The 14656-nt window shown below is 52.5% G+C and overlaps 1 protein-coding gene across 2 annotated transcripts in view; it reads left to right on the top strand.

Annotated features, from left to right (window-relative positions):
• mertka (c-mer proto-oncogene tyrosine kinase a) overlaps nt 1-14656 on the top strand; it is a 245025-nt gene that overhangs the window by 204604 nt on the left and 25765 nt on the right. The gene's annotated exons all lie outside the window — the stretch shown is intronic.

Raw genomic sequence — 14656 nt, 5'->3', positions numbered from 1 at the left:
CACTGCCCAACTCCTCCCAATGGCCGGGATTTTCCCCGGTTCCCCCATACCGTGGTGTGTTTTGCGAAGGGGGCATGCCTTTGGCCGGCTGCGGGATCCTCTGGTTCCGCTGTTGTCAACGGAATTTCCTGTTCGTACCCTCCGCTACCAGGGAACCCATCGATGAAACCGCCAGAAAATCTCGTCAGCCCAATGTGTTTATAAAATCTAAACACACAAAATTTCTGTACCTTTCATTCATTTACTCATTCACTCATGCATTCATTCATTCAATGATTTGTTTTTAATCTCCAAGTTCTATTTTTAAATAGTAATGTGTGCAGGGAAATTAAAGCAACTGTTTCCCTTGCTACTAGCCTTGAACGTTAAAAGCTTTAAGCCAGTGGTGGTCAACCTGAGCCTGTGGGTCACGTGCAGCCAATCAGAGTTCAGAGTGCAGCCCACGAGACATTTTTTTTTTACTGTTCCCACACACAAGGTTGCCAGCTTCTGCTGGTTTCTGTCTGCATAGTTTTCTTCCTTATGTGATGCATAAAGTGATATGCACGTAATGAAAAGCCATGTAAAGTGAAGTGCATGTTGATTGCACACAGCGTTGACTGTGAGCATTGTGCACTCCCTTTGCGTCCAATCAAAGCATCGATACTTATTTTGTGTATACCATTTGAAGTTGATAGTTCTATTAATATATGAATTGTGGATAGCACAATTGCTTCACAGCTCCAGGGTCCCAGGTTCGATTCCGGCTTGGGTCACTGTCTGTGTGGAGTCTGCACATCCTCCCCGTGTCTGCGTGGGTTTCCTCCGGGTGCTCCGGTTTCCTCCCACAGTCCAAAGATGTGCAGGTTAGGTGGATTGGCCATGATAAATTGCCCTTAGTGTCCAAAATTGCCCTTAGTGTTGGGTGGGGTTACTGGGTTATGGGGATAGGGTGGAGGTGTTGACCTTGGGTAGGGTGCTCTTTCCAAGAGCCGGTGCAGACTCGATGGGCCGAATGGCCTCCTTCTGCACTGTAAATTCTATGATAATTCTATGATAAAGCATTTTCTACAACTCATTATGAAATATTTGGCAAGTATTTAACGTGTTCAATCTCATTCATGGGGCGATGGTTCCTGAACATGCCAGATTTCAATCTTGCAGCACACTGAGATGAAGGAGGGCCACTCATGCGGCCCACTCACTAACTATGTTGCCAATTACTGCTTTAAGCCCTTTCCAAATCCTTCACTCGCTTCTGAATTGTGGCGTTCTATGAAAACAATTTTCCTGCTTTTTAACACACATTGCATTTATTACAACAACCCCATTCAGTTGCTGTTAAATTCTTGGTCATCACTTGACTACTGCCCCACGAAGCTGTCCTTTCAATGAACTGGCTTGCATAGGCAACAGTACACTTTTCATCATGGTACCATATCGGTGCGATCACGCCACGTATTATGTCAAGGATTTCTTTCCACTGCAGAGCTTGTAACTCAACAAGAGGAAACTTCAATATTATTTACTCAAGATCTTTTATTTTCCTCCTCCTATTTCCTTTCTTCTAGCCCTTTCTGTCCAAGAATAATCTTTATTAGTGTCACAAGTAGGCTTACATTAACACTGCAATGAAGTTACTGTGAAAATCCCTATGTCGCCACACTACAGCGCCTGTTCAGATACACTGAGGGAGAATTCAGAATGTCCAATTCACCTAAACAAGCATGCCGTTTCGGGACTTGTGGGAGGAAACCGGAGCTCGCAAAGGAAACTCACGCAGTCACGGGGAGAACGTGCAGACTCCGCACAGACAGTGACCCAAACCGGGAATCGAACCGGGTTCCTGGCACTGTGAAGCAACAGTGCTAAGTCATTAAGTGTGCTCAAGGGTGAGATAGACAGTTTTTTCATCAGTAAGGGAATCGAGGATTATGGAGATAAGACAGGATCGGATCTGTAATGATCTCATTGAATGGTCTTATAGTAGCTCATTTGAGTGCCATCCAGGGAGCAGATATTCTCGATGTGGTAATTTTTAGTCTCACAGGTTCTGATGATGGATGTGAGATACCGAGTAATTTAAGGAAATAAGATTAGTTACACTCAAATGTGTATATAAAGAATCAGCCAGCACTTCTGGTGTGAGGTGCTCCGGTGAGTGAATGCCTCCACCTCGTGCGCGAGGTTGGAGCTGATACCGCTGAAGGTGGTATACAGAGCACACCTCACGAGGGCGAGGATGACCCGATTCTTTGAGGGAGTGGAAGACTTGTGTGAACGTTGCGGGGTGGGGGGGCCGCTAATCATATTCATATGTTTTGGTCCTGTCCAAAGCTAGAGGATTACTGGAAGGAGGTTTTTATGGTAATTTCTAAAGTGGTGCACGTGAAACTGGACCCGGGCCCTCGGGAGGCCATATTCGGGGTGTCGGACCAGCCAGGGTTGGAAACGAGTGTTGTAGCCTTCGCCTCGTTGAGCAACCTCTCCAACTTTCAAGAACTGGATAACATCGAACATTAGTTGGGGCGGGTGGGTGGGAGTGTTGGGGGGACAGGGGCTGTGTGTGTTAATGGCGACTGTGGATGATCCCTAATTCATTTTTGTCATTTGTATGAACATGCGGGCGAATGTTTGGTGTTTGGTGGGAGGATGGGATCGTTGTTATTGATATGGGGATTGACATATTTGTTACTGATTATTGTTTATTGTTGGTGAGTGTAAATTTGGGAGAAAATGTGAAAAAGGAGAATAAAAAAATATTTTTAAAAAAGAATGAGCCAACACTTGGGGGTTGAGGGGGAGAGAAAGAGTTTGGGTTGGAATGGAGAGGTGAGCTCTGTGACGAGCAATAAACAGTCTCCACCAAAGCATGCGAGTCTCATTATCTTCTTCACAGCCAGGCTTGGGTAATTCTCTGACAGTAATGAGCAATGAGACGGGAATAGTCTTAAACTTCATAGTAAAAGAGCCACTTGAAGGAGAAGTGCGAGTCTTGAGTGTTTTAAATCTAATTGAAATGAAATGAAAATCGCTTATTGTCACAAGTAGACTTCAAGTGAAGTTACTGTGAAAGGCCCCTAGTTGCCACATTCCGGCGCCTGTTCGGGGAGGCTGGTATGGGAATTGAACCGTGCTGCTGGCCTGGGGGGCATGCCTTGGTCTGCTTTCAAAGCCAGCGATTTAGCCTTAAAGGTAATTATAAGAGTTAGAAAGCAGGTCTGGCTAAATAAATTGGGGAACAAGGATAAAAAGTAGGACAGTAGAGGTGTCACAGCAGGGGAACTTCCGGTGGTGGCTATGAGGGAGTGAGTCGCACATTCGGCGGCTCTCACTCCGGCTGGCTTTTTGGTCCTGGTTTCCCGACTTTTCGGAACTTTTGAGCGCTAGAAAAGAGGGCCACAAAGTTGCTGATTGAAGCGAGCGGAGCTGTATGGAAACAAAGAAGAGCAGAAAGCAGTGAAAGCAGGAAAAGAAGGGGCAGAGACAAAGTGGTGCGGGAGCTGACCCGGGACCAAAGATGGCTGACCGGACCGCGGACCAGACGATCCAAGCAACGCTGACAATATGCTGCAGGTCATAAAAGGAAGTTTTGAAGATATGAAGCGGGATAACTTAGAACTGCTGCAGAAAGCGGTGGAGCAAGTGAACCAAAGACTAGAGGCCCAGGACAAAAAGGTCAAGGAGCTGGAGTAAGCGGTGGAGGAACAGGCGGACACACAAACGATCGCTGCAATAGAGATAGATGGGTTGAAGGAGCGACAGAGAAGGCTGCTCGACAGAATTGAAGACCTGGAAAACAGAGCCCGCAGACAAAATTTGAGAATTATTGGCCTCCCAGAAGGAGGCCGAAGGAGCGGACGCCACAACGTTTGTGGCAGACCTGTTGCAGCAGCTGATGGGGGCGAACTCCTTTCCGCGACCACTGGAGGTGGACAGGGCCCACAGGGTGCAGGTGAGGCAGCCGCGACCGCACCCCCCCCCCCCCCCCCCCCCCCCCCCGGCCAGTGGTGGTCAGGTTCCACAGGTTCACAGACAAGGAGCGTGTCCGTCAGTGGGCAAAGAGTATGAAGAGCTGTACATGGAACAATAATGTCCTTCGCATTTACCAAGACCTGAGTCAGGAGGTGACCAGGCGGCGAGCAGCCTTTAAAAGAATTAAAGAGATTTTGTTCAAAAAGCACGTGAAGTTCGGTCTGCTTATCCTGGCACGGCTGTGGGTCACGCACCAGAGCTAGCATTACTACTTTATGGACCCCGCTGAGGCGATGGAGTTCGCAAAGGATCAGGGACTGCTGCCGAACTGAGGGCCCACGGACCAAAGTCAGAGTCGGTGTACTATATATTGTCTGTGAGACTTCTAGTTTTCTTGGACTGACTTTATGGGCGAAGTTCTCCCCCAACGGCGGGATGCCCGCCGACTGGCGCCAAAGCCGGCGCAAATCAGACGGGCATCGCGCCGGCAAAAAGGTGCGGAAGTCTCCGCATCTTTGGCGGCCTAGCCCCAACATTGAGCGTTTGTTGCCCCGCCAGCTGGCGCGGAAATGCGGCGCATGCGCGGGAGAGTCAGCGGCCGCTGTCAGTTTCCCAGCGCATGCGCGGGAGCGTCAGCGGCCGCTGTCAGTTTCCCGCGCATGCGCAGTGGGGAGAGTCACTTCCGCCTCCGCCATGGTGGAGGCCGTGGCGGAGGCGGAAGGGAAAGAGTGCCCCCACGGCACAGGCCCGCCCGCGGATCGGTGGGCCCCGATCGCGGGCCAGGCCACCGTGGGGGCACCCCCCGGGGTCAGATCGCCCCGCGCGCCCCCCCCACCCCCCCAGGACCCCGGAGCCCGCCCATGCCGCCTGGTCCCGCCGGTAAATACCAGGTTTGATTTACGCCGGCGGGACAGGCAATTCCTGGGCGGGACTTCGGCCCATCCGGGCCGGAGAATCCAGCGGGGGGTCCCGCCAACCGGCGCGGCCGGATTCCCGCCCCCGCCCAATCTCCGGGAGCGGAGACTTCGGCGGGGGCGGGGGCGGGATTCACGGCGGCCAACGGCCATTCTCCGACCCGGCGGGGGGTCGGAGAATGACGCCCATTATTTTTTGCTGCTTCACAGGTACTTTGTAGTTTATGTTTTCCGTTTTTGCTGCCTATGGGTACAATGGGCGGGGGGTGGGGGGGGTGCGAGTGCCCCCTCTCTCTTTTGGGTTGTCTATTTGCTTTTTCTTTGTGTTTTTCTCATTTTGGAGCTTCCAACGTAACAGAAATGTGGCCAGGAAGCAATGGGGGTTAAAGTATTGGATGCAGGGGGGTGACGCGGGTACTGTGTTGCTGTGTGTTTTTATTACTAATGCGCAGAAACTGGAACAGCATTACAGCTGGAGCGGGCTCGGGTCTTTATTTGATTGCCCTTGTTTTTTGTTTGAGCTCCCTTACTGCAGGGAGACTGCTCGAGCAGGACACATCAGGGGGATGGGTGTGGATGGGTGGGGGGATGAGCTCGGAGGAACAATGGGAGCGAGACAAGTGGGCGCCGGAGGGATGAGTCACCAGGCTAGCGGGAGGCTAGTCAAGGGAGTGAGGTGGGGGGGGATGCATACAGCCAGTACATGGCAGGGGGCGGGTTACAGAGGGGTGTTGTTGCTAGGGGGGGGGGGGGGGAGGGGGGGGGGAAGTTATTTTGCTGACATGGGAGGGATTTAAAGTAGGTAACAGAGTGGAGGTCGGGGGTGGGAGCTGCCAGGTGGCGAACTGGGAGGGGCCTGGCACATGGGCTGGGGGCGGGCCCAAGAAGGGGGATGGTTGATCGGCAAGGGGGGGTGGGGTGTCCTCCAACCAGGCTGATCACCTGGAATGTCAGAGGACTAAATGGCCCAGTCAAGAAGGCAAGTGTGTTCGTGCATTTGCGGGCTCTAAAGCCGGACGTAATCATGCTGCTGGAGACACATCTGAAAGTGACTGACCAGACCAGACTAAGGAAGGGCTGGATTAGCCAGGTCTTCCACTTGGGCTTGGACTCCACGGGGGTGGCAATCATGATCAATAAACGGGTTCAATTTGAGGCAGAGGGCACAATTGCAGACGGAGGGGGTAGTTTTCTTATGGTCTGGGGTACACTTGACGGGGTGAGGATAGTCCTGGTGAATGTATTTGCTCCAAATTGGGACGACGCTGACTTCATTAAAAGGGCGCTGGGGAAAATCCCAGTCTTAGATTCAGGCCAGCTGATCATGGGTGGGGACTTCAACACGGTCCTTGACCCCGGACTAGACCGGTCATGCTCCAGAACAGGTAGGCTCCCAGCGATGGCAAGGGAACTGAGGGGGTTCATGGAGCAGATGGGGGGGGTAGACCCATGGAGAGCCAGACGGCCGACTGGAAGGGAATATTCGTTCTACTCGCATGTTCATAAAGTATACTCGAGAATCTTTTTTTTCATCATGAGCAGGGACTGTGTAGGCGGGGTAAAAAACACGGAGTACTCGGCGATCACCATCTCGGATCATGCCCCACACTGGGTTGACCTGCAGGTCTGCAAAGGGAGCTACCAGTGCCCGCAATGGAGGTTGGACGTAGGATTGCTAGCGGAGGAGGGGGTTTGCGAGAGCCTGCGGAAGTGCATGAAGGACTACCTGCAGGTTAATGACACAGGAAGTCTCAGCAACGACCCTGTGGGAGGCGCTGAAGGCGGTGGTAAGAGGGGAGCTGATTTCAATTCGGGCCCACCGAGATAGAACAGACAGAGCGGAGGCGGACAGACTGGTCAAGGAGATCCACCGGACAGATAGGGAATATGCAGAGGCCCTGAGGGAGGACCTACTTAGAGATAGACGGAGACTGCAGGCCGAGTTGGGAGTGTTGTCCACGAGCAAGGCAGTGGAACAACTCAGGAAGGCAAAAGGTGTGGTCTATGAGCATGGGGAGAAAGCTAGTAGAATGCTTGCGCAGCAACTCAGGAGGAAGGAGGCGGCCAGAGAAATAGGCAGGGTAGTGGACGGTATGGGGAACAGAGTGGATGACCCGTCAGGACTGAACAGGGTGTGGACTTCCGGGTGCGGCGATGACCAGCTGAGTCGCACGTTTCGGCAGCTCCCGGTGAAACGGACTTTTGGGCTCTTCATAGGAGCCCCAACGGCAATTTTGACGGCTAAAAACACTGTGCGGTAAACCAGAAGGGAATCCCCCCTGGATACGGATGAAAAAAGGAGGAGAAAGTGGCCGGATTGCAGTGGATCCTTTAGAACAGCGGCAAGGAAGGCAAGCAAAAACCATGATGGCGTCGGAAGGTGGCAGTTTAACATGGGGCCCTGAACAACAAGAGTTCTTGAAATGCTGTGTGGAAGAGCTCAAAAAGGAAATGAAGAAAGAGCTGTTGGCCCCGATACTACAGGCGATCGAAGGGCTAAAGGAGGAACAAAAGACCCAGGAGCGGGAGCTTCGGGTCGTGAAGGCAAAGGCAGCCGAGAATGAGGACGACATACAGGGCCTGGTGGTGAAGACGGAGACGCATGAGGCACATCAGAAACGATGTGTGGAAAGGTTGGAGGCACTGGAGAACAACGCAAGGAGGAACAACCTGAGGATTCTCGGTCTTCCTGAAGGTGCGGAGGGAGCGGACGTCGGGACATATGTGAGCACGATGCTGCACTCGTTAATGGGAGCGGAGGCCCCGGCGGGTCCGTTGGAGGTGGAGGGAGCATACCAAGTGATGGCGCGAGGACCGAGAGCAGGAGAAATTCCCAGAGCCATAGTGGTGAGATTCCTCCGTTTTAAGGATAGAGAAATGGTCCTTAGATGGGCGAAGAAAACTCGGAGCAGTAAATGGGAGAACGCGGTGATCCGCGTTTATCAAGACTGGAGTGCGGAGGTGGCGAGAAGGAGGGCGAGCTTTAATCGGGCCAAGGCGGTGCTTCATAAAAAGAAGATAAAATTTGGAATGCTGCAACCGGCAAGACTGTGGGTCACATATCGAGGGAGGCACCACTACTTTTGAGACGGCGGATGAAGCATGGACTTTTATTGTGGAAGAAAAACTGGAATGAGCGGGTTATTAAAAAGAACGTTTGAACAAAGTGGTGGGGCGAATGTGGGGGGCGAAGAGGGGGGTTAAAAAGGGGGGAAAGAGGAGTTTTATGTACTAATCCTGCGAGGTGGTAACTTTTCTCTCTTCACAGGTGGTGATGGGGGAGGAGGGGAGGTGGAGGAGATGGGGCGTTGGCCATTGGGGGCGGGGCCAAGGGAGAAGCGCAGGCTTGGTTCCCGCGCTATGATGATCATGGCGGGAATAGAGAAGCAGGAAGGAGGGGGCGTCGCACGGTGCGAACCGAGGTCACGGGGGGAAGCCGAGGTCGGCCAGAGTTTGCTGACTTCTGGGAGCAACATGGGGGGAGTAATTACGCTAGCGGGGGATCTAGCGGGGGGGTGGGAGGGGGGAATTACTGGGTTGCTGCTACTGGGGAGAGGGGGGAGCTGGTATGGGAGGGGATGGGCGGGGGGGCACCGCCTGGGGGAGATACAGCTGCGTGGGAACCGGGTGAGGACCTGGAAAAAAGGGGATGGCTAATCGACAAGGGGGGGGTGCGGTAGGAAGCCCCCCCAACCCGGCTGATCACGTGGAACGTGAGAGGGCTGAACGGGCCGATAAGAGGGCACGGGTACTCGCACACCTTAAGAAACCTAAGGCAGATGTGGTTATGTTACAGGAAACGCACCTGAAACTGATAGACCAGGTTAGGCTATGCAAAGGATGGGTGGGGCAGGTGTTCCATTCGGGGCTAGATGCGAAAAACAGGGGGGTGGCTATATTAGTGGGGAAGCGGGTAATGTTCGAGGCAAAGACTATAGTGGCGGATAACGGGGGCAGATACGTGATGGTGAGTGGCAAACTACAGGGGGAGACGGTGGTTTTGGTAAACGTATATGCCCCGAACTGGGATGATGCCAATTTTATGAGGCGGATGCTAGGACGCATTCCGGACCGAGAGATGGGAAAGCTGATAATGGGGGGAGATTTTAATACGGTGTTGGAACCAGGGCTGGATAGGTCGAAGTCCAGGACTGGAAGGAGGCCGGCAGCAGCCAAGGTACTTAAAGATTTTATGGAGCAGATGGGAGGTGTAGACCCGTGGAGATTTAGCAGACCCAGGAGGAAGGAGTTCTCGTTTTTCTCCTATGTCCATAAAGTCTATACGCGAATAGACTTTTTTGTGCTGGGAAGGGCGTTGATCCCGAAGGTGAGGGGAACGGAGTATACGGCTATAGCCATTTCGGATCACGCTCCACACTGGGTAGACTTGGAGATAGGGGAGGAAACAGGAGTGCGCCCACCCTGGAGAATGGACATGGGACTAATGGCAGATGAGGGTGTGTGTCTAAGGGTGAGGGGGTGCATTGAAAAGTACTTGGAACTCAATGATAATGGGGAGGTCCAGGTGGGAGTGGTCTGGGAGGCGTTGAAGGCGGTGGTTAGAGGGGAGCTGATATCAATAAGGGCACATAAAGGGAAGCAGGAGAGTAAGGAACGGGAGCGGTTGCTGCAAGAACTTTTGAGGGTGGACAGACAATATGCGGAAGCACCAGAGGAGGGACTGTACAGGGAAAGGCAAAGGCTACATGTAGAATTTGACTTGCTGACTGCGGGCACTGCAGAGGCACAATGGAGGAAGGCACAGGGTGTACAGTACGAATCTGGGGAGAAGGCGAGCAGGTTGCTGGCACACCAATTGAGGAAAAGGGGAGCAGCGAGGGAAATAGGGGGAGTGAGGGATGAGGAAGGAGAGATGGAGCGGGGAGCGGAGAGAGTGAATGGAGTGTTCAAGACATTTTATAAAAAATTATATGAAGCTCAACCCCCGGATGGGAGGGAGAGAATGATGGGCTTCTTGGATCGGCTGGAATTTCCCAAGGTGGAAGAGCAGGAAAGGGTGGGACTGGGAGCACAGATCGAGGTAGAAGAAGTGGTGAAAGGAATTAGGAGCATGCAGGCGGGAAAGGCCCCGGGACCGGATGGATTCCCAGTCGAATTCTATAGAAAATATGTGGACTTGCTCGCCCCGGTATTGACGAGGACCTTTAATGAGGCAAAGGAAAGGGGACAACTGCCCCCGACTATGTCTGAAGCAACGATATCGCTTCTCTTAAAGAAGGAAAAGGACCCGCTACAATGCGGGTCCTATAGACCTATTTCCCTCCTAAATGTAGATGCCAAGATCCTGGCCAAGGTAATGGCAATGAGAATAGAGGAATGTGTTCCGGGGGTGGTCCACGAGGACCAAACTGGGTTTGTGAAGGGGAGACAGCTGAACACGAATATACGGAGGCTGTTAGGGGTAATGATGATGGCCCCACCAGAGGGGGAAACGGAGATAGTAGTGGCGATGGATGCCGAGAAAGCATTTGATAGAGTGGAGTGGGATTATTTGTGGGAGGTGTTGAGGAGATTTGGTTTTGGAGAGGGGTATGTTAGATGGGTGCAGCTGTTGTATAGGGCCCCGATGGCGAGCGTGGTCACGAATGGACGGGGATCTGCATATTTTCGGCTCCATAGAGGGACAAGGCAGGGATGCCCTCTGTCCCCATTATTGTTTGCACTGGCGATTGAGCCCCTGGCGATAGCGTTGAGGGGTTCCAAGAAGTGGAGGGGAGTACTTAGAGGAGGAGAAGAACACCGGGTATCTTTGTATGCGGACGATTTGCTACTATACGTGGCAGACCCGGCGGAGGGGATGCCAGAAATAATGCGGATACTTGGGGAGTTTGGGGATTTTTCAGGGTATAAATTGAACATGGGGAAAAGTGAGTTGTTTGTGGTGCATCCGGGGGAGCAGAGTAGAGAAATAGAGGACCTACCGTTGAGGAAGGTAACAAGGGACTTTCGTTACCTGGGGATCCAGATAGCCAAGAATTGGGGCACATTGCATAGGTTAAATTTAACGCGGTTGGTGGAACAAATGGAGGAGGATTTCAAGAGATGGGATATGGTATCCCTGTCACTGGCAGGGAGGGTGCAGGCGGTTAAGATGGTGGTCCTCCCGAGATTCCTCTTTGTGTTTCAGTGCCTCCCGGTGGTGATCACGAAGGCTTTTTTAAAAAGGATTGAAAAGAGCATCATGGGTTTTGTGTGGGCCGGGAAGACCCCGAGAGTGAGGAAGGGATTCTTACAGCGTAGCAGGGATAGGGGGGGCTGGCACTACCGAGCCTAAGTGAGTATTATTGGGCCGCTAATATTTCAATGGTGAGTAAGTGGATGGGAGAGGAGGAGGGAGCGGCGTGGAAGAGATTAGAGAGGGCGTCCTGTAGGGGGACTAGCCTACAGGCTATGGTGACAGCCCCATTGCCGTTCTCACCGAGGAACTACACCACAAGCCCGGTGGTGGTGGCTACACTGAAGATTTGGGGACAGTGGAGACGGCATAGGGGAAAGACTGGAGCCTTGGGGGGGTCCCCGATAAGAAACAACCATAGGTTTGCCCCGGGGGGAATGGATGGGGGATATGGAATGTGGCAAAGAGCAGGAATAACGCAACTGAAAGATCTGTTTGTGGATGGGAAGTTCGCGAGTCTGGGAGCGCTGACCGAGAAATATGGGTTGCCCCAAGGGAATGCATTCAGGTATATTCAACTGAGGGCTTTTGCGAGGCAACAGGTGAGGGAATTCCCGCAGCTCCCGACACAAGAGGTGCAGGACAGAGTGATCTCAAAGACATGGGTGGGGGATGGTAAGGTGTCAGATATATATAGGGAAATGAGGGACAAAGGGGAGACTATGGTAGATGAACTAAAAGGGAAATGGGAAGAAGAGCTAGGGGAGGAGATTGAGGAGGGGATGTGGGCAGATGCCCTAAACAGGGTAAACTCGTCGTCCTCGTGTGCCAGGCTAAGCCTGATTCAGTTTAAGGTATTACACAGGGCGCATATGACTGGAGCACGGCTCAGTAAATTTTTTGGGGTGGAGGATAGGTGTGCGAGGTGCTCGAGAAGCCCAGCGAATCATACCCATATGTTTTGGTCATGCCCGGCACTACAGGGGTTTTGGATGGGGGTGACAAAGGTGCTTTCAAAAGTAGTGGGGGTCCGGGTCGAACCAAGCTGGGGGTTGGCTATATTTGGGGTTGCACAAGAGCCGGGAGTGCAGGAGGCGAGAGAGGCCGATGTTTTGGCCTTTGCGTCCCTAGTAGCCCGGCGCAGGATATTGTTAATGTGGAAAGAAGCCAAGCCCCCGGGGGTGGAGACCTGGATAAATGACATGGCAGGGTTTATAAAGTTAGAGCGGATTAAGTTCGTTCTAAGGGGGTCGGCTCAAGGGTTCACTAGGCGGTGGCAACCGTTCGTCGAATACCTCGCAGAAAGATAGACGGAATGGGAAAAAGAAGGCAGCAGCAGCAGCCCAGGATCGGGGGGGGGGGGGGGGGTGGGGGGGAAAGAGGAGGAACCAGAAGGACTCTCAGGGTTGTTAATATATAGTGTATAATATGTATAGGTCATTGCGACAGATAATTATATATTGGACTGTTAAATTATATTTTTGGAGAGTGTTACTTGTGATAAGGCAGTTGCCAAATAGGGTTAGTTTTCATTTTTGTTATTTATTATTTATTCATTTTTGTTTATAAAATAGGTCATTGTTATTTGTGTTGTTATAATATTGTGTAAAGGATGCACAATGTACTGTGTTGGTTGACCAAAAATTTTCAATAAAATATTTATATAAAAAAAAAGGACTGAACAGGGTGTTTCGGGAGTTTTACAGCAAGCTCTATACCTCGGAACATCCTGGGGAGCCAGAGGAGATGAAGCGTTTCTTAGACGGACTGACCTTCCCAAAAGTGGGTAGGGGGCTGGTAGACGGACTGGGGGCCCCGATCAGAGCTGAGGAAGTACTGTGGGGCTTGAAGGCCATGCAGTCGGGTAAATCCCCGGGGCCGGATGGATACCACCCAATGGAGTTCTACAAAAAGTTCTCGGAGATAGTGGGGCCAGTGCTGACTAGGATATTTAACGAGGCGAGGGACAGAGGGACTCTACCCCCGGTGATGTCACAGGCTGCCATTTTGCTGAGATTAAAACGGGATAAAGACCCGTAAGCGTGTGGGTCATATAGACCAATCTCCCTGATCAACGTCAACGCCAAGCTCCTGGCTCCGGTTTTGGCACTTAGAATTAAGGACTGTGTCCCGGAGGTGATCGGGGAAGACCAAACAGGGTTTGTGAAAGGTAGACAGCTGGTAGCCAACTTGAGAAGATTACTCAATGTAATCATGATGCCCCCGGAGGGCAGAGAGGTAGAGGCAGTGGTGGCAATGGATGCTGAGAAGGCCTTTGACCGGGTGGAGTGGGACTATTTGTGGGAGGTACTCGGACGGTTTGGGTTCGGGGAGGGCTTTGTTGACTGGGTTAGACTATTGTACCAGGCCCCAAAGGCTAGCGTGAGGACAAATAGGACAACATCAGAGTACTTTAGACTACACCGAGGGACCAGGCAGGAATACCCACTCTCCCCGTTGCTGTTTGCACTGGCCATAGAGCCGCTGGCGATTGCCCTGAGAGCTGCGAGGGGTGGAAGGGAATGACTAGGGAAGGGGTGGAGCACAGGGTATCTCTGTACGCGGACGACCTGCTCCTGTGCGTATTGGACCCGCTGGCTGGGATGGACAGTATACTAGGAATATTGAGAGAATTTGGCAGGTTTTCAGGGTACAAACTGAACATGACTAAGAGTGAGATGTTTGTGGTGCAGGCGAGGGGCCAGGAGAACAGGTTGAAGGGGCTGCCATTTAGGATGGTGGGAGAAAGTTTCCGATACTTAGGGATACAGGTGGCACGAGACTGGGGCAGGCTGTATAAGCTAAATTTGACTAGAGTGGTGGAACAAATTAAGAGCGAGTTCAGGAGATGGGATGCACTCCCGCTATCACTTGCGGGGAGAGTGCAAACGGTGAAGATGACAATTCTCCCAAGATTCCTGTTTATTTTTCAGTGCCTCCCGATTTTCAGCCCGCGGGCCTTCTTCAAAAGGGTCTACATTATTATGGGCTTTGTCTGGGTGGGGAGGTCCCCACGGGTGAAGAAAGCGATGCCGGAGAGGGGGGGCTGGTGCTGCCGAACCTCAGCAACTACTACTGGGCGGCCAACATTGCCATGGTAAAGAATTGGATGGTGGGTACGGGGTCTATTTCGGGGCGAGTGGAGGTGGCCTCGTGCAGGGGAACCTGTTTGGCAGCCCTGGTCAGGGCCCCACCGCTCCCGCCGGCCAGGTACTCCACCAGCCCTGCGGATCTGGGGCCAGTGGAGGAAGCATGTAGGGAGGTGGGAGCATCGGTCTGGTCTCCAATATGCGACAACCACCGATTCGCCCCTGGGAGTATGGACGGTGGATTCCGAGTGTGGCGGCGGGCAGGGGTGGGAAGGATGGGGAGCTTCTCGAGCATGAGGGCCTTGGAGGAGAAATTCGGACTAGTCAGAGTGAATGCCTTTCGGTACTTGCAAGCGCGTGACTTCATACAGAGACAGGTCCCATCCTTCCTATGCCTCCCGCCAAATGGGATCCAGGACAGGATAGTGTCGAGGGGAGAGGTAGGAGAGGGGAAAGTCTTGGATATTTACCGTGAACTTATGAAAAGGGAGGAGTCCCAGACAGAGGAACTGGAGCTCAAGTGGGAGGAGGAACTCAGCGAGGAGATGGAGGAGGGGGTATGG

This window comes from Scyliorhinus torazame, chromosome 4 (genome assembly GCF_047496885.1).
Source record: "Scyliorhinus torazame isolate Kashiwa2021f chromosome 4, sScyTor2.1, whole genome shotgun sequence".
In the NCBI taxonomy this organism is placed as follows: domain Eukaryota; kingdom Metazoa; phylum Chordata; class Chondrichthyes; order Carcharhiniformes; family Scyliorhinidae; genus Scyliorhinus; species Scyliorhinus torazame.
This window is presented reverse-complemented; position numbering and strand designations above follow the sequence as displayed.